Genomic DNA, 27,159 nt, shown 5'->3' with positions numbered 1-27,159 from the left:
TTGTAGGATTGTTTCTTTGTGTGCTCAGATTGCGGCGTTTGTGGCTGAGTCTTTACAGAGCTGTGGAGGGCAAGTTATCCACCAGAAGGATACTTTCAGCGTGTCATTGAGTACGTGCTAACATGGTAACTGCACGTGGTGACATAACATTGGGCACTGGCTGAGAATTGAAATCAAGGTCACATTGTCACAACTGCCCTCTGAGTGCTCTTTATATTCAAGCAGTGTTCTTAAACATGCATTACAGGGTGTAAGGAAAGGGGGGCAGTGAGAAATTAGAAGAAGGAATCAGGAGAGGAAGTAGGGATGAAGAAGAGTATGTGGGAATGGGAAAAGTGAAAGTTAAAAGGGAGAGGGAAGCCCAAGGATGTACGTAACAGACAAGACACTGTTCTTTGCAACATATGGAAGATGAGGCTTTTGGGGGAAGGGGAAAGGGGAAAAGCGGAGCCATTGGATAGGAGCTAAATTAACACAGATGACATATTCACGATTCATACCTTATTATGAGAATGATAACATTAGGATGTATCCAAATGGCACGCAGTATGCACACACCATCCACAGTTCATAATCAACCAATCCCAATGTATCTGCCATTTCTGCAAGGATGTACCCCCTATCCCCAGTGCTTATTCAATTTAATTTGAAATCCAATTACTGTGAACACATTCCCAGGAATGCATTCCATATATTTATGACTATCCGTGTGAAATAGTCCTCTACCTTGCTTCTGTGATAACGTTTCGCTCTCAGGCTCCACCACTGGTCCTGTCCCATCCTTTTTTTCTTAAGCCTTCCCTACATCTATTACCTCTGCCCTTCATTATCTTTAAAATGTCTGTAATATCTCTCTTTCATCGACTCATTTTGAATGTAAAAATCTCGATCTTCCTCAATTGCTCTAAATAATTTATCCAATGTAACCTTGGAATCAATTTGGTATCTCTGCTGAACTCATTCAAAGGTAGCTTTGTCCGAACTCAAATACGGAAACCAAAATCATACATGAAAATGTATGTGAGGCTTCATGAAATTCTTATGGAGTGCAGTGGTATTCCATATGTAGGGATGGCTTGGGGAAAAATGGCCGCCCATTCAAATGTGTACAAAATGATACACTTAGAAAATACTGTAAAGTCGAGTCATCAGCGTTTAAAAAGCGTACCTTTTATTCTCGAACGTTTTCACAACTAACGAGCATGAAACATACATCGTTAAAGTACCAGATCGATCGAGAGGTCACAGAATCGCCATTTTGTTAATCCTCAAAATGTTGATAAATGTCACCGTGCATCGCACAATTATGGCTAAAACAATTACAATGATACTATATAATGTTAGCATGACGTCTTTCTATGTATAAAATATCCAAATGTAAATATGCCTAAAAATCTATCAACTTTTCCTCATTATGCCTGGCATCACACATGGCTTACTGACTTCCTCCTACCCTCATAGCCAATGTGTGGCACTCAACTGGATCCTCTCATCTCCTCTTTTTCAAGAAGTCCAGAGTGCCTCAAGACAGTGTTCTAGGCCCAGTCTTATAATCTTTGTCAACGATCTCTCTGAATCTGGAAAATCCTTTTATCTTTGTGCTGATGACTCCACCCTCTGCCATGACATCCCTCATCCTTCAGATAGGCAGGCAGCAGCCTCTTCACGCTCTCCAGACCTGGATAGAATCACAAGCTGATCAAACAATTGGAATATGTCTTTAAATCCTGAGAAATCCCACATTCTCAAAGTGTCTCTCTGAAAGGAACATCAGAAAACCCTCCCATCTACTTTCTTAACAATCCTCTTTAAGAAGTTCAGTCACTCAATACTTTGGGTCTCACTATCTGCCATGATCTTTCTTGCACAAACCACATATCTAAGTTGTCCTTCCAAGTGATTCGCCGACTGGGCCTCCTCCATCATGTTGACCTTTAAGGCCTTCATTGACAGCTTGATGGAGTACTGCTCTCCCCTGTGGGCTGATTGCCCTGCCTTACACCTTGCTCAGATTGACGCCATGGAAACCAAGGCCTTCAAGATAATTGGAATCTCCCACGATGAAGCTGATTCGATGTACGGATCACTTTCCCATTGCAGACAGGTTGGTAGTCTACCTGTCTTCTACCACCTCTTTTCTGGTCGTGCACCCTCTGCTCTTTCCGTGATTTGTCCCCCCCCCCCCCCCCCCCCCCCCCCATGTTTCTGCAGGATGCACGCGGTCCACCATCAACCCCATTCTGGTGAAAATCCCCCAAAAATGAATCAATTCTCATCTAAACTCATTCCTTCCTTTTTTGTTCCACCTGTGGGATTAACTTCCATATTCTCCTCAATCTAATTATTCCCTCCTGGGTTTCCAGACAGCTGTTCACCACCATCTTAAATGATGCCCAATCCAAACCCATTATTATTTCTCCTGCCATTAACCATCCCCAAGCCCACGTCTTTCCAAGTTTCCAGTTTTTCCTTCCTGAGATTTTGTGCTTACTGTATATCCTTGTCGTTCACCCCCATGTGTGCCCCCTAACTCCCATTCTTCATCCCTTATCTATCTATAATTCCAGTAATCTCTGTATGTGTGTTTGTTTGTTTGTTTGTTTGTCTGTGACCGCTGTTTCTCGACAACCACGGGTCCGATATACTTTAAACTTGCCAGGTATATTGCTGGGGACCCGAGGATGTGCCTTTTCAAGGTTTCATATTAATCGGAGAAGTAGTTACCGAGCTATGTCCAAAAAACGATTCAACCAATCAGAGAGCAGCGAGCTATCGCGTGTGCCGAACGTGGCGAACAGACTCTGCCTCGGACGGCACATTTGAGAGCGTATTCATTTATTTCACGTTGGAAAACTATGTTGCCGTTAAACTATGTTTTAAAACTAATTAAAACTACTATCTATAATTCCACGGGTCCGATAAAAAACACCGTACTCGCAAGCCGTTCGCTTTGGACCAAACCATTTCATGTAAATAGAGGGGGGGGGGGATTGTCACCGTACTCGCAAGCCGTTCGCTTTGGACCAAACCATTTCATGTAAATAGAGGGGGGGGATATAATTTTAGATATATATATAGTACGGGCATGCCCTAGTTTCTCCAATTCTCACTCTATTTTGTTCCTCATTCCTGCTGTCCGTATGTTTCCCCCTCTCTTTCTACTCTTCCTTTTGTTCTTGTTCGTCCTAATATATTATATATTTTCACTTCTCCACGAACCTCGACATTGTATACAAAAAACTGTGCTGACTGATTCAGACTGATGGGATAGGCCAGAAGTATCACAATCTTTGAGATATCTACTTGGCGTCAATTCCGAAACTGATTATAAACTGTCAGATTGGTATGAACTGTTCCTCAGATGGATATTATCCTTGATGTTCCATCTGCTGGTGTGGGCACTCTGAACAAATGACAAATTCTTGCTACCTTTAGTTGACCGACAGACCTAGTAACCAGATTCGTGAAAGATTTGTGCCAAAATTTTCCCCCACCGACACCACAAAAAAGGTGACATTAATTAGGGGGGTTAAATAAGTAGTCATTTGATAGAGTGTTGAATGACTAAGCTGCACACATAAGTGCAGCACCAGACCCTCCTAGGTTACATGTTCTGCAACCGCCCCTTTCAATATGTCATCTCCACTTCTATTATTTCTGCAAATGAATGAATGTATATGAAAATAATTAAACCAATAATGAGCCATTCAGTAGCTTATGAGTGTGTGAAAGACATGGAGGAGGGGGAGGTAGGTGTGCTGATATGTAGACGCCGGGTTTACCCCTTATGGCCTTATGATGTTTGTTTCCAGATGTTCTTTGGGTGTTTGTTTGCAGAAGTTCTTCAGGTTTTGTTTCCATATATGGTCTTAAGGGATTTCTTTCAGGAAGATCTTAGGGCCTAATTTGAAAGAGTTTCCGTTGAGCCAATATTTGCAACAATGATGTACAGTAATGATATATTATTTATAGCAAACAAAACAAATGATATAATAACAATGCAATCAGAGATTGCAGACGCTCACCAGGACTTGTGTTGTGTGGTGTATTTTGTGTGTTGTTGGTGTGCTGGGGTGTTTGTGTGGTGTATAGACGATGCATTGATGACATAGGTTTATGCTCATACATAAGACAAACAGACCTTTTCGGTTTTATTGTACAGATTCATGTTCCAATGATACGCACTATATAAGATGTACTCATGTTCTTATAGTACGTACTTTACATGAAAAAAACACGTTGAAGGAGCTGCGCTCCAACGCGAGTCGAAAGAATTGACGCGACCAAAGACGGAATTCGTCCGAGGTGCTTTATTGAAACAAAACAGCTCAGGTATTCTGAAAAGCCCGTTTATCGGGCAGCAATATATATACACATTTATGCCCGGGCGTTTGCCCGGGAAAACCGAGACCGGGCATGCCCGGGTGTCAAGGGCGAGTCCTGGAAAGGCGAGTCTGGACATGCCCGGGCGTCCTGGATGCGGCCTGGCAAGTCGAGGCTGGGCGTGCCCGAGCGCTCTGGGCGAGCCCTGCAAAGGCGAGAGCGGGCATGCCCGGACGCTCTGGGCGAGCCCTGGAAAGGTGAGTCTGGACATGCCCGGGCGTCCTGGACGCGGCCTGGCAAGTCGAGGCTGGGCGTGCCCGGGCGCTCTGGGCGAGCCCTGGAAAGGCGAGAGCGGGCATGCCCGGGAAAGACGAGACCGGGCATGCCCGGGAGGTTCGGGCGTGCCCGGGAACAGCGAGTCCGGGCATGCCCAGGAGAGGCGCGTCTGGGCCCGTCCGGACGAACCCGGCATGGCGATCGCGCCCTGGCCGCGTCCTCGCAGGTGCAAGGCGATTGTGTACATTCAGCGGGAACCGCTACACACGCCCCTCCAGAATCGACCTGCACCGGCAGGGTCAATTTAAGGGGGGTCCGGATGACCCGGCCGAAGCGACCCCTGGAGGGTCGTGGGGGGGGGGGGGTCCGATCCGGTGGTGGGTGGTCGAGCGGGGGGAACTGTAGACGTGGGGCGGCCTCACCGCGGAGGAAGGGCCAACCGTGGTGGTCGGTCGACGTCCACGTGCGCCGGTTTGAGGCGGTCCACAGAGATCCGGTCCGACCGGCCGCCCACGTCGACGACGAAGGACTTGTCGCCCCATCGCAGGACCCGGAAGGGCCCGTCGTACGGCGGCCGGAGTGGCCCCCGGTGCGCGTCATGACGCACAAAGACGTACTCCGCTGTGCGAAGCGCCGGGGGGACGTAGGACTGGGGGCCACTGTGGCGGGACGTTGGCACGGGGGCAAATCGGCGGGCGGCCTCCTGGAGGTCCGAGCGCTGGTGTGCGGCGGACCAGGGACTGGTAGTGTCGGGCACGAACTCGCCCGGGACGTGGAGAGGCTGGCCGTAGACGAGCTCGGCGGCGGACGCCCGGAGGTCCTCCTTGGGGGCTTGCGGAGGCCCAAAAGGACCCACGGCAGCCGGTCGGTCCAACCGTCGTCCTGAAGGCCAGCCATGAGTGCGCCTTCATGGAGCGGTGAAACCGCTCGCACAACCCGTTGGCTTGGGGGTGGTAGGCCGTGGTGCGGTGCAGCGTGACCCCCAACGAGCGGGCGACCGCACCCCAAAGTTCGGACGTGAACTGTGGGCATGTTGGTCGGACGAGATGTCCGCCGGTGCGCCGAAGCGCGCGACCCAGGTGGCGATGAACGCCTGCGCCACGTCGGCGGTGGTGGTGGAGGTGAGGGGCATGGCCTCCGGCCACCCGGTGGTCCTGTCCACCATGGTGAGCAGGTGGGTGAACCCCCGCGATTGGGGTAGGGGACCCACCAGGTCCACGTGGACGTGGTCGAAACGCCGTGCAGGCACGGTGAAAGGTGCTAGCGGGGCCTGGGTGTGGCGGTGGACCTTGGCCCGCTGGCAGGCCGTGCAGGCGTTGGCCCAGTCGCGGACGTTCCGTCGAAGGCCGTGCCAGACGAAACGCGCTGACACCAGCTTCTGAGAAGCTTTCCGGCCCGGGTGAGAAAGGCGGTGGATGGAGGCGAAGATGCAGCGCTGCCAGGAAACGGGCACGATGGGGCGAGGCTGGCCCTGGGAGACGTCGCAGAGCAGGACGGTGCCCGCGAAGGGGATGTTGGCCATGCGGAGGCCCGTGTCCGCCACCCGGAGGGCCTGCACCGAGGTGTCGGTGGTCTGGTCGGCCGCCATGAGCGCGAAGTCCACGCCGAGGTGGACCGCGTTCGCGCTGGCCCGAGAAAGACAGTCGGCCACGGCGTTGTCTTTGCCGGCGACGTGCCGGATGTCTGTGGTGAATTCCGAAACGGCGGAGAGGTGGCGCTGCTGTCGGGCCGACTACGGCTCCGTGACTTTGGCCATTGCGTTGACCAATGGCTTGTGGTCGACGAAAGCCGTGAACGGGCGGCCCTCCAGGAGGTGTCGGAAATGGCGAACGGCCAGGAATAGACCGAGCAGCTCGCGGTCGAACGTGCTGTATTTTAACTCGTTCGGCCGGAGCTGCCGGCTGAAAAAAGCGAGTGGCTGCCAAACCCCGTCCACCCATTGTTCATGGACGGCGCCCTCCGCGTAGTTGGAGGCGTCCGTAGTGAGGGCGATGGGCGCGTTGAGCACCGGGTGAGGCAGCTGGCGAAGGAACAGCTCGCGGAACAGAAAATCCGGAGAGTGCTCACCGAGCAACGAGAGCATATAGTCCATGCGCTCGGACGGGTGCTTGTCGCCGAGCTCGGGCAGGTCGAGCAGGCGCCGTGCGCATGCCGCCGGTGAGAGGGCGAAAGCGTCGAGGAGGAGCGTCTTCAGCGCGTCATACTTGTCGGCAGCCGGCGGGTGCTCGAGGAGGCTGAGGGCGTGGGCCGCGGTGGCGGAACCGAGCGCTGCCACGACGTGGTGGAAGAGGGTGTCGTCCGCGGTGATGCCTCGCAGGGTGAACTGGGAGTCCTCCTGGGCGAACCAAACAGCCGCGTGAGCCTCCCAGAAGGTAGGCAGTTTAAGAGTCACTGCCGTGTCCATGTCGGTAGGTCACCAGTGAAGGAGCTGCGCTCCAACGCGAGTCGAAAGAATTGACCCGACCAAAGACGGAATTCGTCCGAGTTGCTTTATTGAAACAAAACAGCTCAGGTATTCTGAAAAGCCCGTTTATCGGGCAGCAATATATATACACATTTATGCCCGGGCGTTTGCCCGGGAAAACCGAGACCGGGCATGCCCGGGTGTCAAGGGCGAGTCCTGGAAAGGCGAGTCTGGACATGCCCCGGCGTCCTGGACGCGGCCTGGCAAGTCGAGGCTGGGCGTGCCCGAGCGCTCTGGGCGAGCCCTGGAAAGGCGAGAGCGGGCATGCCCGGACGCTCTGGGCGAGCCCTGGAAAGGCGAATCTGGACATGCCCGGGCGCCTGGACGCGGTCTGGCAAGTCGAGGCTGGGCGTGCCCGGGCGCTCTGGGCGAGCCCTGGAAAGGCGAGAGCGGGCATGCCCGGGAAAGATGAGACCGGGCGTGCCCGGGAGGTTCGGGCGTGCCCGGGAACAGCGAGTCCGGGCATGCCCAGGAGAGGCGCGTCTGGGCCCGTCCGGACGAGCCCGCATGGCAATCGCGCCCTGGCCGCGTCCTGGCAGGTGCAAGGCGATTGTGTACATTCAGCGGGAACCGCTACACGTTCCTAATAGCACATACTTTATAGACGTACTCACATTCTAATACTACAAACTTTATAGACGTACTCTCATTCTAATAGTACATACTTTATCGACGTACTCTCATTCTAATAGTACATTCTTTATAGACGTACTCTCATTCTAATTGTACATACTTTATAGAGGTACTCACATTCTAATAGTACATACTTTATAGACGTACTCACATTCTAATGGTACATACTTTATAGAGGTACTCACATTCTAATATTATATACTTTATAGACGTACTCTCATTCTAATAGTACATACTTTATAGACGTACTCTCATTCTAGTAGGACATACTTTATAGACGTACTCTCATTCTAATTGTACATACGTTATAGACGTACTCTAATTCTAATAGTACATACTTTATAGACGTACTCTCATTCTAATAGTACAAACTTTATAGACGTACTCTCATTCTAATAGTACATACTTTATAGACGTACTCTCATTCTAATAGTACATACTTTATAGACGTACTCTCATTCTAATAGTACATACTTTATAGACGTACTCTCATTCTAATAGTACATACTTTATAGACGTACTCTCATTCTAATAGTACATACTTTTATATAGAGGTACTCTCATTCGAGTAGTACATACTTTATAGACGTTCTCTCATTCTAATAGTACATACTTTATAGACGTACTCTCATTCTAATAGTACATACTTTATAGAGGTACTCACATTCTAATAGTACATACTTTATAGACGTACTCTCATTCTAATAGTACATACTTTATAGACATACTCTCATTCTAGTAGTACATACTTTATAGACGTACTCTCATTCTAATAGTACATACTTTATAGACATACTCTCATTCTAGTAGTACATACTTTATAGACGTACTCTCATTCTAATGGTACATACTTTATAGAGGTACTCACATTCTAATAGTGCATACTTTATAGACGTACTCACATTCTAATAGTGCATACTTTATAGAGGTACTCACATTCTAATAGTACATACTTTATAGAGGTACTCACATTCTAATTGTACATACTTTATAGACATACTCACATTCTAATTGTACATACTTTATAGATGTATTCTCATTCTAGTCGTACATACTTTATAGACGTACTCTCATTCTAATAGTACATACTTTATAGAGGTACTCACATTCTAATTGTACATACTTTATAGAGGTACTCACATTCTAATAGTACATACTTTATAGACGTACTCTCATTCTAATAGTACATACTTTATAGACGTATTCTCATTCTAGTAGTGCATACTTTATAGACGTACATTCATTCTAATTGGACATAATTTAAGACATACTCTCATTCTAATTGTACATACTTTATAGACGTACTCTCATTCTCCAATTACTTACGTTATAGAGGTAGACGGTTGAAATTTTTTTTGTTACCTGTAATACCGGCTACCACCAGGTGGCATTTGTCGTCAAAGTTAGCATATTAGGTGTACCGGAAAGTAATGTCGTTTTTTTAAGCTCTTTAACAACATTACTTTCCGGTATACCTAATATTTGTGGATAGACAAACAAATTCACCCAAATGCAAAATCCACAGTTGAGGTTAAAATGACTGACTACTGGAAATGAGAAAGTAATACTTTTTTTAAAATTCTGACTGTTTTCAACACAGCACTTAGTTGGTGTCTTAATTTATGCATGCGATGAAGAAGAAGAAGAAGAAGAAAAACTAATTACTGTACTCTCTTTTTCTTGGTGTGCGCTCTACGCCTACACCCACACATACAATTTCAGCCATTTATCTGTCAAAAGCTATGTTATTTCATCTCCTCTACTTTTCCTTCTGTCTGTTTGTGCTATATATTCATCTTACATAACCGACTGTCCGAAACAATAAACAACTATAAAGAGCAATCAGAGATTGCAGACCCTCGCCAGGACATGTTTTTAGTGGTTTTTAAGGCTTTTATGTTAAAACAAAAATGGCAGCCGAACCACGTGACCGATGACGTCATTATTTTTTTCTCCACCATTTTATCCCTAGATGATGCTCAAGAAATTTCATTTTAGATTGGATGAAGTTTTGTACTTGCAGAATTATGACGTCATATTTATCATTAAAAAAATATATACAGGTGGAGTTGCACCTATGGTGAAAATTTCCTGTCAATCGGACCAACGGTTGCAGAGAAAATCTTATTTAGTCTGTGCGGACAAACAAACAAACAAAGGACTCAAATGCAATACCCTCTCCTCTGGCGAGGGTAATAACTCCTAATAAGAGACGGGCATTTCCGAAGCGTATCAGCCGGACGGTGTATCGTTCTTCCTGCCGAAACTTTAAACTCCTCTCTCCATGTAATTTTTTTTCTCTCCTACTCATCCTATCACTAATGCTGTTTTGTCTGGTTTCTGAATCTCATATCCACCTGGTATTCAAAAGTCTTGCTTCCCTTTCCATTTGTCAGCAAATCGTCACAAAGTTCATTGGTGGCGCCATGTTTTATTCCGAAAAGTTTCATACGAATTACTTGAAATCCATCGTGCACATTACTCCTTTACCAATATCATCCCATGGCCTTTCCTCAATTTTTTTTATGTAATGCAATTGTCCCATGGATCTTGAGTGATGAACCACCTTGGAGGCCATTTTTCCCAGCAGAGCAGGGGTTGGCCTTTTTTTGAAGCAATGTTTTATGGCCTGATGCTCTTCCTGCCCCCAACCCTGTTAGTCTCCTCTTGCGACACACAAGGAATTACCAGTGAACTGGTACTCAATTATGAACTGGTACTCAATTATGAACTGGTACTCAATTTGCCGACCTCAGAAGGATGACAGGCTGAGTCAACCCCCCTGGTGTTATTTCAGCGATCGACTGGGATTGCGAACCCAGGATCCTAGGATCCCAAGCCGGCACCCTAACCGAAAAGCCAACATCAGGCTTTGAATCTTAAATGATGAATTTCATATAATTTGGTATTAATTACATGGTTACGGTTTTAATACTTTCTTTCCGCTTCCTTCACATCCCTGGTTTCATGGCTGCAGACATGTGCACAACGCAGGTGGGGTGTTCATTGCAGATGAAGTTCAGGTTGGCTTCGGACGTGTCGGCTCTTCCTTCTGGGCATTTCAGCTGCAGCATGGATTTGTACCGGATATGGTGACCATGGGAAAGCCAATGGGTAATGGGTACCCTCTAGCATGTGTGGTGACTACTACAGCCATCGCCAGCACCTCCAGCATCGAGTACTTCAACACTGTGAGTCTCTCTAATTCTAATCTTTAAAAACACACTTTATTCATTTTTTTTGTATAACTGGTCGAGGCTCGTGGAAGAGCTAGTGCTAGTACACTGAACGGATCAGAACACAACGGGACAAAAGGAACAGTTGAGAGAGGGGGAAACCCCAACAGCAGAGTTGAAGGCCAAGGTAGAGGCAGACTTGGACAAGCAATGGGTGTTGGGAGGAATGGGGGGCAGGAGAGGATGTATGGGGTGGACGACATGGATACAGAAGGAAACTCTCACGAAGGAAATTTGGAAGGAGGGATTTGGGTAGGGGGTTAACAGGGTAGAAAATATCATGGTTTTGGATTGGGGACAATCTAAGATGGTGGTGAGCAGCTGTCTGGAAGACCTGGAGGGAAAAATGAGATGGAAGAAAACGTACAAGTTGATTCAACAGGCGGGAAAAAGAGAAACAGATGAGTAGAGGTGAGCAGTGATTCTGGATTTAGGTAGTTTCATCAGAAGGGAGTTCATGGTGGGTTGTGTGAGCCCTGCAGAGACCTGGGGGTGACAAAGCATGGAAAGAGTAGAGGGTGCAAGAAAGGAGGTGGTAGAAGCCAGAGACCACAAACCCATCTGCGATGGTGAAGTGATAGGCCCATGGATATTCTAATAATCTTGAAGGCCTTGGTTTCCATGATTTCTAGCTGAGCAAGATGTGAGGCAGGGGAGCCAGCTCAGAGAGAAGAGCAATATTTAAAAAATACAGATGTCAAAGAAAATTTAAAACAGAGGGTGGGGAGTCAATGTACTGATAGTGATGTAATTGGGAGATACGTGGGCAGCAACATATGGATACACATTATTGCCAGCATGATGAGAGGAGCAGGACGTAAACGGACAGTATGGGATCCGACATGATAGAGAAGAGATCAAAGGTAAATAGGGGACAAACAATGAGGTGATGGTGGGCTGAAGTCTTGAAATATCGAGGGAATAGGATTGGACAACAGACTGGGAAATGCAATTTCACACATGTGGAGGAAGGAATGGAGGGAGAGGTGGAGTGGGCAAAATGTACACAAGGTTGAGGCTCATAGAGGAGCAGAACAACAGAGGATGAAGGGGTTTTGAGAGACAAAGAAAGGAACACGTTGACAGTCAAACAACAGACATGAACATGACCTGCAAGAATAGATCAAGTATGGCGAGGGGTCCAATGGAACACACAACGATTAAAGACATTACGAGCTGCAACATTGAAGCAGTGGAGGGAGGAATGTGAATGGACAGATAAATGGAGGCAATTCCACAGTTGGAGAAAAGAGTGGTACAATGCAATGCAGGTTATGAAGAAGACCAATCTTTGAAAGGTTGATTTTGTGGAGTTTCTGGACGAATACGTTCATCCAGGTAGAGCTGTGGTGAGATGATGGCTGAAAAGGCAGGAGGAGTAAGACTGGATGGTCAAAGATTGAAAGACCATCCTGTCTGTAGTGACAAAAGAGTATAATCTGTGTGACAACCCAATTATGGACGATGCTGATGATTTTCAGAACCTTGCCCTCTGTGACTTCCAGTATCGAGATGTATTGGCCTCCTACAACTGGGATCCAGGTGTACTGGCCTTCTACAGGAGTGAACAACCTTCCATAGGGCTTTAACCAAAACAATGGGAATCAAACCCATTCCAGTAGAGGCAATTTCACAAGATTTTACCCACTTCATTACCAACCGAGGTGCTCAGTTGATGAAGAGCCATCAAAAGCCACATGCCATTTGTACGCATGAAGGATGTCGGTCTGCGAGACATGATGCAAGACAAGGATGCCACACCCAGACGCCCGTGCTGATGCAGACGACTGTGTCCAAGGCACCGGATAAGAAGCGAGACACATCCCTGACCTGTTTCTGATTCAGAGGCTCCATCTATTGAGCCGAGAAGCAACAGTCAAGAGTTGGTGACTGGGATGGAAGGCAAATATTAGGAGTGATTCAACGCTTGCGTCGGCACTTACAGAATCTATTGTGGAGACTTCAGTAGAGAGTGCAGCTGAAGCTTAAACTTGTGAAGGAGAATAAGCTATGGAGACCTGGTGGAAAACATGGGACCTGGAAGCTCTGAGAGTGGGTGAGACAGAGTGCACAAGACTCTAAAGGACAGAATCAGGCTTGAAAAAATACTACAGGAGCAAGACAGTAAGAGAGATGACAAAATACGTCAAGGCCAAAGACTTCAACACCTGTAAGTGAGTAGCAAACCCTACGACTCGGCCTTCTATCAAGCTTTCTTCGCCTCCAAAAGCAACTTAGGCATCCTTCATTGTACCAAGTCTTTCCTTGGTAAACCTAACTAATAACAATGTACAAGACCTTTGTTGTGTAAAACCAATCAGGTCCACACAACTTTAGTCCAACGGTTTGGTTTAATTGCATTTAGATCATGACATCATCCTGTAAAGTAGAAAATACAATAAGTATACGATGTGACGTCACATGGGTCCATTCATATCATTCAATGCAAGCAAGCTGGATATTCTATGCAGGCGTACCGTTAGCGAGTCTACCAGATGTAACATGTCACAGGAGAAGTCTCGGAGCACCGTCCACAGCAGCGGGTCTTATAGTCACGCCCCTAGCGGTGTCAACGAGCAGCGAGCATCACCCCGGGTTCAGTACGAATACGATTTCACTACATTCTCCCCCCGTCAGAATTATACGGCAGTGCGGCTAGAAGCGTGGGAGCATCAGCACGAACAGGGTGGAACATCAGTCGACCCAACCGTATCGGGCCGGGCGGCGAATTTCTCTGCCAGCACGCGTCCGAAATTCCCCGCGTACGGCATCACGTATCCCTGTGTCCCCGGCGTCGGAGGCGCCAACAGGGTCGGGTGACGAAGGGGGTAACTCCAAGTCGTCGGGCCCAGGTAGTCTCGGCGAGGGGAGGGTTGGTAGACTTTCGGCGATGGGAGCGTCGGGAGAGGCCATAGCCTCATAAATGGGTTCGATCGGTTCGTCCGATTCCCTACTTAGGTCGTCGACCCCGCAAGGGGCAAGGTGACGGACGGAGACAGTAGTCTCACGGCCATCAGTCGTCATCACACGAGCATGCTCAGGATTAGCCTGGAGAATCTGCACTTTGTCCACTAGGGGGTCGTACTTGCTCGCGCGAACCGCCCGTTTAAGGTAGGCCGGCCCGGGCCCCGCGAGCCAACTGGGCAAAGACCGTATACACCCCGAGCTCCTGGGGTGGTGGAAAAGTCGCTCGTGGGGAGTTTGGTTGGTTGCCGTACTCAGGAGAGCCCTGATCGAGTTCAACGCCGCAGGTAGCGACCAAGCCCATTTATCGAGGCCCCGGCCGAGGGTCCGGAGGTGGAGCATGACGGCCCTCCAGATAATCCCGTTGAAGCGTTCGATCTGCCCATTAGCCTGGGGTCTGTACGGCGTGGTGTAACTAGACGCAATGTTATTTTGAAGCAGATAGCCGCGCACCTCCTGAGACAAGAAGACCGCACCCCGGTCGGTATGGACATAGGCCGGGTAACCGAACATGGAGAACAAGTTCTGTAAGCATCGCATCACCGTGGCAGCGGTCATGTCCGTGCACGTATAAGCAAAGGGGAATCGCGAGTACTCATCTACGATAGTGAGCAGATAGCGAGAGCCGCTCGACACCGGCAATGGGCCCTTGAAATCCATCGCCAAGCGTTCCCACGGGCGTGTAGCCTTCACCAGAGTCCCCATGGGAGGGTTATAGAAACGCGGTTTGATTTCCGCGCAGATAGCGCAGTCGCGACAGATACGGCGGATATCGTCAATCGAGTATGGGAGATTCCCACTCCGCACAAAATGAGCGAAACGCGTTACGCCGGGATGGCCCGCAGTGGCATGCAGCACCCGTAGGCCCTCCAAAGAGGTGATACCGGCACATGTGGCTGGCCGTGATAAGGCATCGGCGGCCTGGTTATCCTTCCCCGGGCGATATTTGATGGTGTAACAGAAGTCGGCGAGTTCGATACGCCAGCGAGTGATTCTCTCGTTCTTAATGCGCTGGGCGTGTAAGGTGTCGTACATGAACGCAACGCTTTGCTGGTCCGTGATGATTTGGAAGCTCCGCCCGAGTAAGTACGGGCGCCATCGCCGAATAGACTCGACGATCGCATACGCTTCCTTTTCAACGGACGAGTGTCTCCGCTCAGCGGTGGTAAGAGTCCGAGAAAAGAAAGCCACGGGACGCCCCCCTTGGGAGAGGGTCGCCGCGATGGCCTGATCCGAGGCATCACTTTCGAGGACGAACGAGCCGCTCTCGTCGATCGTCGCCACGGCGGCTCGGGCGATGTCGGCCTTAAGGCCGTCAAAGGCCGTCAATGCGGCCGGACTCAGGGGGAAGGTGTCGCAGGCCACAAGGGGGCGAAGTTTCGCGGAGAAACTTTGCACCCACTTGGAGTAATGGGCGAACAGCCCAAGGGCGCGCTTCAGGGACGCCCGATCGCAGGGAGGGGCCATGTCGAGCAAAGGTCGCAGACGCTCCTTATCCGGAGCGACAGAGCCATGGGTCACGGTGTACCCCAGAAGATCTATTGTGCGTAGGGAGTATTGGCACTTACTCTCGTTCATAGTTAAGTGATACCGCTGCGCGACCTCAAGGAAGCGCTTCAGATTAGCATCATGGTGCCCTTGGTCATATCCACAAACCGTAAGATTATCGAGGTAGACGAAAACATCGGTTAAGTGCTCCCGCGCAACGAGGTCATCCATGGCCCTCTGGAAACAAGAACCCCGTTCGTTACCCCAAAAGGCAGTCGCGTAAATTGGTACAACCGCTGCCCCGACTCAAATGCGGTATAGATACGATCCGCCCTAGAGATAGGGATCTGGTGGTACGCACTACGGAGATCGAGAGTGCTATAGACCGAATACTGGGACACCTGTTGCACTAGCGCGTCCATCCCCGGAAGGGGGTAGGCATCCAGCTGTGTAAAGCGGTTAATCGTTTGGGAATAGTCGATTACCATACGTCTGCGATGGGCCTCGCTGCGCACCACCAAGACCTGGGCGCGCCACGGCGACCTACTAGGTTGTACCGACCTACCACTGTGAACCTTCATCCGCAGCTCGATGGAATGCTGCTCTCCACTTTGTGCTAGTGCCCCTGCCTCTCACCTTTCACATATTGATTCAATGGAGATGAAGGCCCTCAAAATTAATGCAATCTCCAGCAATGGTGGTGAGGCCCAGAAACTGCAGAGATTCTACCTTTCTTAGAGGCTGACCATAGAAATACATTGTGAGATCTGTCCGCCAGTTCTTATGGAGGGGCAAAGAGAGAGTGTGGGATTTTCCTGTATCGAAAGACATCTCTCGGTAGATGACTATGTGCTTCTTCCTTCCTTAAAAATAAATCTTCCAAAAATAAATAGCAATTATGTTCTTCAACAATAAATAAACTGTTTTGGTTATCTTTTGCTACGTGAAAAAAGGTTTTGCACAACAAATAACAAGTAAATGTTGTTATTTCATGTCCGACTAAGTGCTAACCTCTCATGCATCTCCTTTTTTGCACAGTATGGTGGAAACCCTGTTTCATGTGCCGTGGGATTAGCAGTGCTTGACGTGTTGGAGAAAGAGCAGCTGATGGAAAATGCCAAAATTGTGGGGGCACACCTTGCCACAAGGCTTCGCCAGCTGCAATCTCGTCATCCCATTATTGGAGACATCAGGTAGGCCACTGATAGAAGTACTGTTGGTGATGTAAAATTTGATGAGGATACTTCAAATCAAATTATACTCGACTGGCACTCGGTAGAGCGCATACCTCCGCCAGGCTGAGCAGATTACGTTTTACATCCCACCGATAGGCCGGATCTGCATCTGTACCTGAACCAAAATCTAATCGGCTTGTTCTTATCACATACTCAACTCATCCACTAAATTTCGTCCGAATCCGTCCACATCCTTTTGAGATATTGTGCTTTTGAGACCAAAGGCCTGATTAAATTTAATCCTATTCATTAATCCAATTGCTTCACTACGCCCCCAGTGGTGTTTATAATAGAGGACATGGAGTTTTCCCCCAATTGGAGGAAGACCCTCTCGTGTTCAGGCCGTTGGTGCTCCGATGATTGGCAGCGAGTGCCCCGGAAGCATTGATAGAAAGAGAGTGGCAATTCTATTTGTGGGAAAATTGCATGTTTGGTCAGGGTCGCCCAGATAGCTCAGATGGTAGAGCATTGGTATGGGTTTACCTAGGACCTGGGTTCGATTCCTGGTCTGGGTGTGTAATTTTCCCACATGTATCAATTTAATTATTTAATCCTGTTCATCAATGTAATAACAAAATAACAAGGCACTACAATAAAACTGGAAACTAGAAATAGTTGTTTTTTTTGGCATAATTCTGGAACATTCTATGGAGCTATTTATAGAGTTAACATGATTTTATTTTGTAAGGAAAAGCAAAGAGCAAGACATATTACATTATTTATTATACAGCTATTTCTGCTGCGTAATCTTTAATGTCGTCATATTATTTCCTGGGATGTTGTGAAAATCTGCACAGTCTGTTCATCGTTCTATTTGATAGAGGCAAGGGACTCTTTATTGGAGTGGAGCTGGTCTTGGACAGAAATACAAAGGAGCCGGCCACTGCTGAGGCTCAACGGGTGATCTTCAGGTAAGTGGTCAGGATAAAATCAACTTTCAATTTGATCATGTATCAAATTTTGATCATGTATTGTAAGCGATAATTGATCGAACATCAATAGCGATAACAATGGATGAAGAAGTGCACTATCTTTTTGGAAAACATTTGGAAAACTATTTGAGGGAGTTGGAATTGTAACTTATTGATATGTGATTGTGGTTCAAGGTTAACTTGCTCTTTCATTCATGAAAACCAATCGAATTGATGGCTTCTGGTGATATGAAATCGATTGCTTTGCTTTCTACTGAAATAATCATTTGGGGGAAGTGATTTACCGGTCCCTCCATGTTTGGGATCGCTCCATATCCAAAGTAACAGCTTGGATCATCACGGAACCTCTATTTGTGGATGATACCTGCACTGTGGGATGTTCTTGTGTAGAGTTAAGTGTAGTCAACAGCTTTTGTGGAATGGAGGAGATATAGGGTTCTTCAAACTAACTAGATCATGATAAGGAACCTGTTTATCATAATCACGCTAGTCCGGTTTGCTCATCAGTGGTCCTCATTATGGTCCTCATGCTTTTCAGAGGTCCTCATGGTTTCCCCCACAGTTCATCAGTGAATGTGCTGTACACTAGGTTACTGGGTTATTTGTGAGTCACAGATGTGTTGTTGAGCTAATTTCCCATGGGAAGTTCAATGATGACATGGATGCACTCAAATTCGTGACGAATTCTGGTCCATTGGCAGATTGGAGTCAGGCAAACGTGGGCCAATCGATTTTTACCTCCGTCACCAAAGGTGGACGGAAGTTATGTTTTCGACCCATGTTTGTATGTCTGTCTGTCTCTTTGAGCAGGATTTCTCAAAAAGACATGGACAGACTCGGACAAAACTTTGTGGACAGGTTGGGTGTGTGACAAGGACGAATTCATTTGATTTTGGTGAAGATCTGGATCTGTCTGTTGGAGATATGCGTTATACTGAGTATCGTTCTAGCATTGTGACTGTAATAACTCGCATTGCAGTGTTTAGCTGAGTGTCAAGGAGTGTGGTACATGGGCTGTTTATCCAAACTGGTGAATAGTATTCTATTCTGTGATAGAGGAGATGAAGGACCAATGTTGCAGTCTGCAGCATGTCCAGCACCTGACTGCTGCTTATACCGTTTCTGGGGATGCGGCAATTCTCCTGAGTCGGTTGAATAAGTTCGCAGTTATCTGAGTAATGACATTGATCGTGGCCCTGGTGGAATAACACATTGCTGAAAGTTTGTGGAGTTGTATAGTAGCCACATGTGGCATCTTCTACACATAAAGTGACGTCACAGCTGTGCAAATCACTATGTGTATTTCTAAAAGAGGCGCAAACAGAAGCCTTGTCTAATGAAGTTTGTGCGTGATGTTACAGCAGAACTGTGAATCGGCATTGAATGTGTGGAAAGCATCTTGTCACACCTGAAATTCAATAAGGCCAGACATATCGTTCAGTTTACATTCACATTTTCTAGAACAGGAAGTGCAGGTTATCCTTGAACCACTCTCTTGTAGTGTACATCTCAGGTTCAGTTCATAAGCCACAATTGAAAATTTTTAACATTGTGAACACATTTACTGATGCACAGTGAATGCTGAATGAGCAGAATGACTTGATATGTGGCAGGCTGAAGGATGAGCTAGTGCTGCTGAGTGTCGATGGACCTGCATGTAACGTACTCAAATTCAAGCCACCCATGTGCTTCACCAAGGCAGATGCTGATTTGGTGACAACCAAGCTGGAGCGAATTTTGACCGGTATGCCTCGGATGGTGTTCATGAAATATCATGTTTCTCTTTGAGAGACTGGTGGGAACTATCAATACTGATACCATATCCTACATAGCCAGGAAGCAGGATGTGAGTTGTTTGTGTTTTTGCTAAATATAATTAATATACTGGACAGATTTCCACTCCATCGCAAAAGGCTTCTTAATTTGGAGTCAGGAGTTCAATCAAATTAGGAGCTCAATCAGTGCTGGACATTTTGCAACAGTACCGGTGCACAATGGTATACTCTATTGTAAACATACAAACAACTACTAGCAAACAAGGCCACCAGCTTGACATCTCCCACATAATGATAGTTTGCTCTTGGGTGTGATGCTGTTGCCTGATAAAGTGCCAATCAAACCCAGATGAGACAGCTCAAATAAGAGTACTCCCAGCTAACCTGCAAGGTAGTTTATGTATATTGAACAATATATGTATATATATATATATATATATATATATATATATATATATATATATATATATATATATATATATATATAACCGAGGCTAATGCTGCCTGTCTGTCTGTCTATTCCACCCTGATATACTGAAACACTCCTTGGGGAGAAAAAAGTTTTAAGTCGTAATTGCTTGAAATTAATCAAAACCTACAAGGAATTTTTTTAAAAATAATTGAACTGGGGCAGTGTATAGGCAACATACCGCTGCTTCCATCACTCCCAAAACATTTTTTTTCCTACAAACAAATATATAACCTCCAATATTTAAACTCGTTCAATCAGCGCAAGAATAAAAGCCTTTCTTTTTTATATCAGTATTTCTACCACTGGCTTCTGCTATTCAGTAGTTATTAGTCCCCTACCGGTGTACACCGGAGGGGACTATAGGTTTGCACGCCGTCCCTCCGTCCCTCCGTCCCTCCGTCCTTCAGTCTGTCCGTCTGTCAGTCCGTCACGCAAAGAACAGATTTCCGGACTTTTTTTCCCTAAACTCTTAATGCGAATGATTTCAAACTTGGTACATGGTTTCCTCATGATATGTTACAGATCAAGTTCGAACTTCACGACGTTTCGATCATTTTTGACAAAGTTATGGCACTTTGAACTTTGGGAATTTCCCCAACAGTTTTCCGGACGACAGACTGCCGGTAGGGGACATGTATTGCAGCGCAATACTCAGAATGCTTGTTAACTCATGTTATCTTGCTGTACTGTATCTAAACCTGAGTCGGCGACAGCAGCAAGTATCAAATGTTTGAGAAAAATAGTTTGGAAGTTTTTTGGAAAGATTATCATGATGCTTCCAGAGAGCTGTTTGAAAATGATATAATTTTGTTAGCTTGTTTTACAGAGTGAGAAAACTTGACCAAAGTCAAACTTCTCCTACAGGAAAGCGTCCCACCCATGGTGGATGCCCTTTGTAGCTTTATAGTTTCTCGCAGAGTAATTACAGTACTCTTCCAACCATTACCTGCCATATGATGATGTGATGGCATGTCGACTGTGACGAACGAAAATTCATCACGTCGAAAGCTCACGCGGCAGGGATGTAGCAAATGTGTCCGCTTATTGTTTTCCGCTTCCTCCTCACGTTTTTCCTTCCCCTCCCACAATGATTTACAAATCCCAAAGGCAGATGCGAAATGGTAATTGGTCTGCTGACAGAAACGCTGGCATGTCTCATTGAAAATAACTCTCCATGGGGAATAGCGTATGTTAATGATGATGTCATAGGTACCTCCATTATGACATCATAATTCGACAAGTACAAAAAGTTCATCCGATCAAGATGAAATTTCTTGAGCATCATCTAGGGATAAATTTGTGGGAAAAAAATAATACTGATGATGACGTCATCGGTCACGTGGTTCGCCCACTATATTTGTTAACACAAAAGCCTTAAAAAACACTAAAACATGTCCTGGCGAGGGTCTGCAATGCAATCTCTAATTTCTCTTTCTTGTTTTTTTAATGTTTCACCCCTGTCCGGTTGTTTTTCTGTCTCTTTGTCTGTGAGAGGGATATCTCAAAAAGCTTTGGACAGATTTGGATGAAATTTGTTGGAGAGGTTGGATATGTGACAAGGACGAATTCGATTTTGGTGAAGACCCGGATCCTGATCCGAATCCGGATCCAGATACTAGAATTTTTAAAAAAAGATTCTTCACCATTGAGTGATGGAGTCAAGAATGATATATAGCAGGACATCTCAAAAAGTTATGGATGCATGTGGACGAAATTTGGTGGACAGGTTTGGTGTGTGAGTTTATGAAATTTTGTTGAATATCCGGATCTGGATACGAGAATTAAAATTATTAATAGTAAGGGAAACATATGAAAATCTGTTAACTAAATTGTTACCAAAAAATTTCTTCACCAATATGTTTGTAAAGGTGTGTAATAACATGTGTTAAAATGTTGAAGGTCAACTCCCGTGGGAAACCCAGAAAAAAAGCTGTTGAATTCGGGTACCGAAAAATTATTTTCGAGAATTTTTATTTTTTTTAATCGGCCCTTAAGTAACTTATGAGGGGTCAAATAAGGGTTTTTCATGATTCTGAGTTGATTGTTAACATTTATATTTCACCACAGACACTCCTTTGTGGAAAAATAATTTCTAAATATATCTCATTTTCTACTTTGCAGGACATGGAGTCTAGCAATATGGATGAAGACGTTACTCCACCTGTGCTCAATTGCTTCATCTGTGCACGCTCGGATACACCAGCTGAAAGGCTCATACAGGCAACTCCAAAGGGATACTCAACTTTATTGAAACAAGCAGAAACTGTCGAAAATGTTACTGTTGTGGAACGTATGAAGGAGGCTCAAAAGAAAGGAAAACTGAGGTACCACCAGAAGTGTAAAAATGATCTGTACAACAACTTTGTTGCAACCACCAAGAAGTCAGCTCAAGCATCAAAGGCAGAGAAAGAGTCATCAAAGTTGAAGAGAAGACGCACTACTTGTGAGTTCAGTTCATCAACTGGCTGCAGTTCTAGAAGATCACAGTCAGTTGACCTCCTGTATAAGGATGTATGCATTCTTTGCAACCAACCAGCCCAGCTCTACAAAAATAATCCAGCACAACCTAGAAAGAAATACAGAGTGCCAGATAATTTGACTGCAGATACACTGAAGGCAAGCTTGCTGAAGACAGCACGGAGTCGCGGGGATGACTGGGGCACTGAAGTCACTGGATGCCTGGAAGGGATCAACGACTTGGTAGCAGAAGAAACACTGTACCATTTGCGATGCAAACTTATGTTTGCGAGAGGTGACAGTTTGTCCAAGACTGATGAGGAAGGAAAAAGGAAGAGAGGACAGAGGAGTTAAATGATGAGGAGCGAGAGGCAGTTTTTATTGAATTCTGCGAATGGTTAGACTCAGAATTAGAGCATGGGGTAATGAACATGGACCAAGTCCATGAAAAGCTGCAGGAGTTTGATCAGTCACCAGAGAAGAGCCTTTCTTATTCAAAGCATTGGCTAAAGATAAAACTTCTAGAGAAATACGAAGACACCTTGTATTTCACAACACAGGAAAGAAGGGCAGATGTACTCTGTCTCAAAGATGGCACCGACAATATTCTGCGAGCGCATCATGCTAATCTTGACCATGGAGATGAGAAGACTCAGATCATAAAAACGGCACTCAAGTTCATATCCAATGATATTGCCTTGATTGATTTAGGTCCAAAGTCATACCCCACCACACACAGTATGACTGACATCGATAGTCAGCTGACACTTGTTCCTGCAAGCCTTCAAATGTTCTTGAGACCGATTGTCAAGACAGACGAAAGAGTTGCCGTTTGGGGGCAGAATTTTATTAAGGCCTGTCGACCTCGGTCTGGAGTATTGCCACACCAAATGGGGCTTGCCATACAACTTGATCATAGATTTGGGTCAAAATGGATGCTCAACAAGTTCCACCGGCTGGGATACACTGAGTCTTACACGGAGACACAAAACTACAAATACTGCTTCCTTAATAGTAGGAGTGGAGATGATGTTCCAGATACTTCTGGCACTCTTGACACCATTGTGGAGGAAACCGATGAACAGATCAATGATGAGGTTGCGGTTGATGCTGCGCTTGAGGATCAATCAGTGATGACAGCCAAAGTGGCAGCCAGTGAAAGTGAATTGTCAAGTAATGATCAGGTGGTCTTTATGGAGGTTGGGGAAACAAACAATGCAGTCACTCAGTTTGTTGGAGACAATATAGATTTAAACATTGTCTCTATTCACGGAAACACTCCCTTTCACTCAATGGGTTGGATCGAAGTCACCTCTCCGGCACCACCTTTGCCAGATCCACAGACAACAGCAGCTTTCCCCCGGGTGATCAACAATAAACTCAGAATCATGAAAAACCCTTATTTGACCCCTCATAAGTTACTTAAGGGCCGATTTAAAAAAATAAAAATTCTCGAAAATAATTTTTCTGTACCCGAATTCAACAGCTTTTTTTCTGGGTTTCCCACGGGAGTTGAACTTCAACATTTTAACACATGTTATTACACACCTTTACAAACATATTGGTGAAGAAATTTTTTGGTAACAATTTAGTTAACAGATTTGTGAAATATCTCATAAAATGCCCTTACTATAAGCGATTCTTCACTATTGAGAGATGGGGCGAAAAACGATATTTCAAAAAGTTGTGGATGAGTTGGTTAGGTGACAAGAACAAGCCGATTAAATTTTGGTTCAGGTCCGAATCCAGATCCGGCCTATCAGTGGGATAGAAAACGTAAACTGTTCAGTCTGACGGAGGTACGTGCTCTACCGAGTGCTATTCTAGTTTCTGTATCAATTAATGAAGCTGCTGAAAGTTGATTGATTATTGTTTGTACCATTAGTTGCTGTTGTTGAGGAAGGACATACCTGCTCAAAGATGGGGGTCAGCCAGAAAGAGCAAATTGTTTTGCAGAAAACTCCCCAAGCAAAGAGCAAAATTTGAGCAACTGCCCAAAAAAGAGCAGTTTTGTTTATTTTGAAAAAGAAAAAATTGTTTTGCAGAAAACAATAAATTAACAAGCGTTACGCCTAGGTCCCCCGTCGTTGAAGTGATGTGAGTTGACAAAGTGGAAGACCCAAGGAGGCCATCTTGGATTTTGACGTGGCGACCCAATTTTCAATAGCGTTCTTCCTTATGCCTAGATACACCCACACATCAGATTAGAAGTTGGTACTTCGCTTATTTTTCAAGATATTCCGCTCACAAGGTTCAGACATACATGGCGTCAGACATACATGGCGGCGGCCATCTTGGATTTTGACGTGGGTTGCACCCACACACCAAATTAGAATTCGGTCCTTCGCTTACGCACGCACGCACACATGCACGCACGTTCGCATGCATGCACGCACGCACGGACGCACGCACGGACGCACACACGCACACACGGACGGAGGGGAAAACCATAGTCCCCCTTTCGCTCCGCAGTGCGACGGGGGACAATAAGAAACCCCTCATCTCCCTTTTGTGTGAAGGGCTTCTGTTATAGAAGTGCCCAAGGTTTGGTCTCTTGAAACCAAACCATCCGATTGGTTACAATGTTTGAACCTGAACATTGTAAGAGGTTCAAACCCGACCACAGCTGAGTCAAACAAAAGACTTTAAAAGCAAAGCACAGGCTTGATGGCCTCCTCTTGGGTTTAAGTTCCTTTTAAGAAAACTCATATAATTAAATAAAGGCTTTGTGCTGAGAAAGATTTTAATAAATAAATGAATCATTTGGCTGTAGAACAGGGATGTAAAGCAAATGCATGCATGACAGTAGCCATTGTTTGTGGCAGACATTGAGGACGTTGGGAAGAATGGCACCTTGGATTCTGGGATCGAGAGTGGAATGAAGCAGAAGGATGTGTCATTACCTGGGACACAGGTACGTTGCAAACCACACGTTGTATTCCTTATATACTGCACGCGATACTTTACTTCTTTCACACTGAACGAGATCTGCACTTAACATCTGTAAGGAGGTGGAGTCACAAGTTTTTATTCCTCCTTCAAAATCCTTTGCTGTTCCATGACCATGAAGCAAAACTCTGCACAAATCATCATCCTTTGCTGTTCCGTGTCACACATTCTTTTGAGCAGAGGGCGCGTTTCTTCAAGCTATTGGGATAGAAGCCATATTATTAGCCCCTGTTGGACGGGTGCTTAAATGGATTGGGTCTTGTCCGTCCTGTCCGTCCGCAGACATATCTCGGGCATGTATGGATCAATTTTGTTCAAACTAAAAGTATGTTGATCACTCCGGTTTGTATGTTTGTTTGTGTGTGTGTGTTTGTCTGTCCGCTCACTTATACTTGCCTACAGGTCACAATTTTAAACCGATCTTCACGAAACCTCAACAAATGGTAGAGTTCGTGGTCTGACAAAATCCTATATATTTTTGAGGTCAACATAGGCCAAAGGTCAACCACTTTTTTCAAGTTTCTAAATCCTCAATTTTCATCCGATTGACTTGAAATTTGAATATGATTTACATATCAGCAAACTGAATTCAAACACCAACTATTTTGGAGATCAACAGAGGCCAAAAGGTTAACAACCTTTTCAAATATCGAAAATCATCAATTTTCATCCGATTGACTTGAAATTTGAATAGGATAGCATATCAGCAAACTGAATTCAACCACCAACTATTTTTGAGATCAACTTAGGGCTTAGGCCAAAACGTCAAAATAGGCACAAGGTCAACAACCTTTTCAAATTTCTAAATCCTCAATTTTCATCCGATTGACTTGCAATTTGAATAGGATTTACAGATCAGCTAATTGAATTCAACCACCAACAATTTTGGAGAGCAACATAAGCCAAAAGGTCAACATAGGCCTAAAGTCAATCTCTTTTCTCAAATTTCTAAAATCCTCAATTTACATCCGATTGACTTGTAGTCTGAATCGGATTTGCATATCAGCTTACTGAAACCAACCACCAACTATTTTTGAGAGCAAAATAGGCCAAAAGGTCAACATAGGCTGAATTTCTAAAATTGTCAATTTTCATCCTATTAACTTAATTTGAAGAAGATTGGCATATCAGGTCACATAATTCAACCACCAATTACTTGTGAAGTCAAAAGGATGATCTACTGAGTGCCATTCTACCTTTTTCTCTTTTGCCAAGTGTCACTCCATGAGTGATTTTTCAGTGATGTTTTGTATTTATTTATGCGAATATGTACTTGTATATAACTGTCATTAATGAAAAAGGCTTAGACACTATAAGAGCGATTTTTTTTTAAATCCCCAAAAGAAACGAACTTTGTTTTTCAAAAATTTTTTTTTTTGCCTAAACACCCCCAGGCATTCACTGATGAACCTCTGAAAGTTGACCAAGATCCGTTCAGCCATCTCTGAGAAAAATGGCGACACAGACTGACACACACACAGACCAACGGCTCTCTAATCTAGTAGATATACAGTGTATACATATATATCTATTTATTTATTTATTTATTTATTTATATACATATATATATATATATATATATATATATATATATATATATATATATATATATATATATATAATATATATATTATATATATATATATATATATATATATATATATATATATATATATATATATAATATATATATTATATATATATATATATATATATATATATATATATATATATATATATATATATATATATATATATACAGTATATATATATTGTTGCGGATCCGGGGGTCGGCGCTCCCCTTACCGGGGGGGGGGGGGGGGGGCGGTTAATCCCCTTGTCTTTTACACTGGCCGATCCCCCCAGTCCTGGAAATTACACGCTCCTTTGTGGGGTTGAGATTGGCCAGGGTGATTGGTCAAGATGGGCTCCCAAATACCTGCTTGCCAATCTCT

At 45.4% G+C, this 27,159-nt stretch overlaps 1 pseudogene across 1 annotated transcript; it reads left to right on the top strand.

The window, feature by feature from the left end:
- On the top strand, positions 1-25,325 carry LOC144889433 (ethanolamine-phosphate phospho-lyase-like; annotated as a pseudogene). The gene is made up of 6 exons (XR_013621739.1): positions 1-110; positions 10,674-10,887; positions 16,423-16,577; positions 17,441-17,530; positions 19,165-19,295; positions 25,081-25,325. The product of XR_013621739.1 is annotated as an ethanolamine-phosphate phospho-lyase-like (transcript).
- Positions 25,326-27,159: the final 1,834 nt, after the last annotated feature.

This window comes from Myxine glutinosa, unplaced genomic scaffold (genome assembly GCF_964187855.1).
Source record: "Myxine glutinosa unplaced genomic scaffold, kmMyxGlut1.1 SCAFFOLD_3764, whole genome shotgun sequence".
NCBI lineage: Eukaryota > Metazoa > Chordata > Myxini > Myxiniformes > Myxinidae > Myxine > Myxine glutinosa.
Note: the sequence above shows the minus strand (reverse complement) of the source record. Positions and strands in the feature narration are given on the sequence as shown.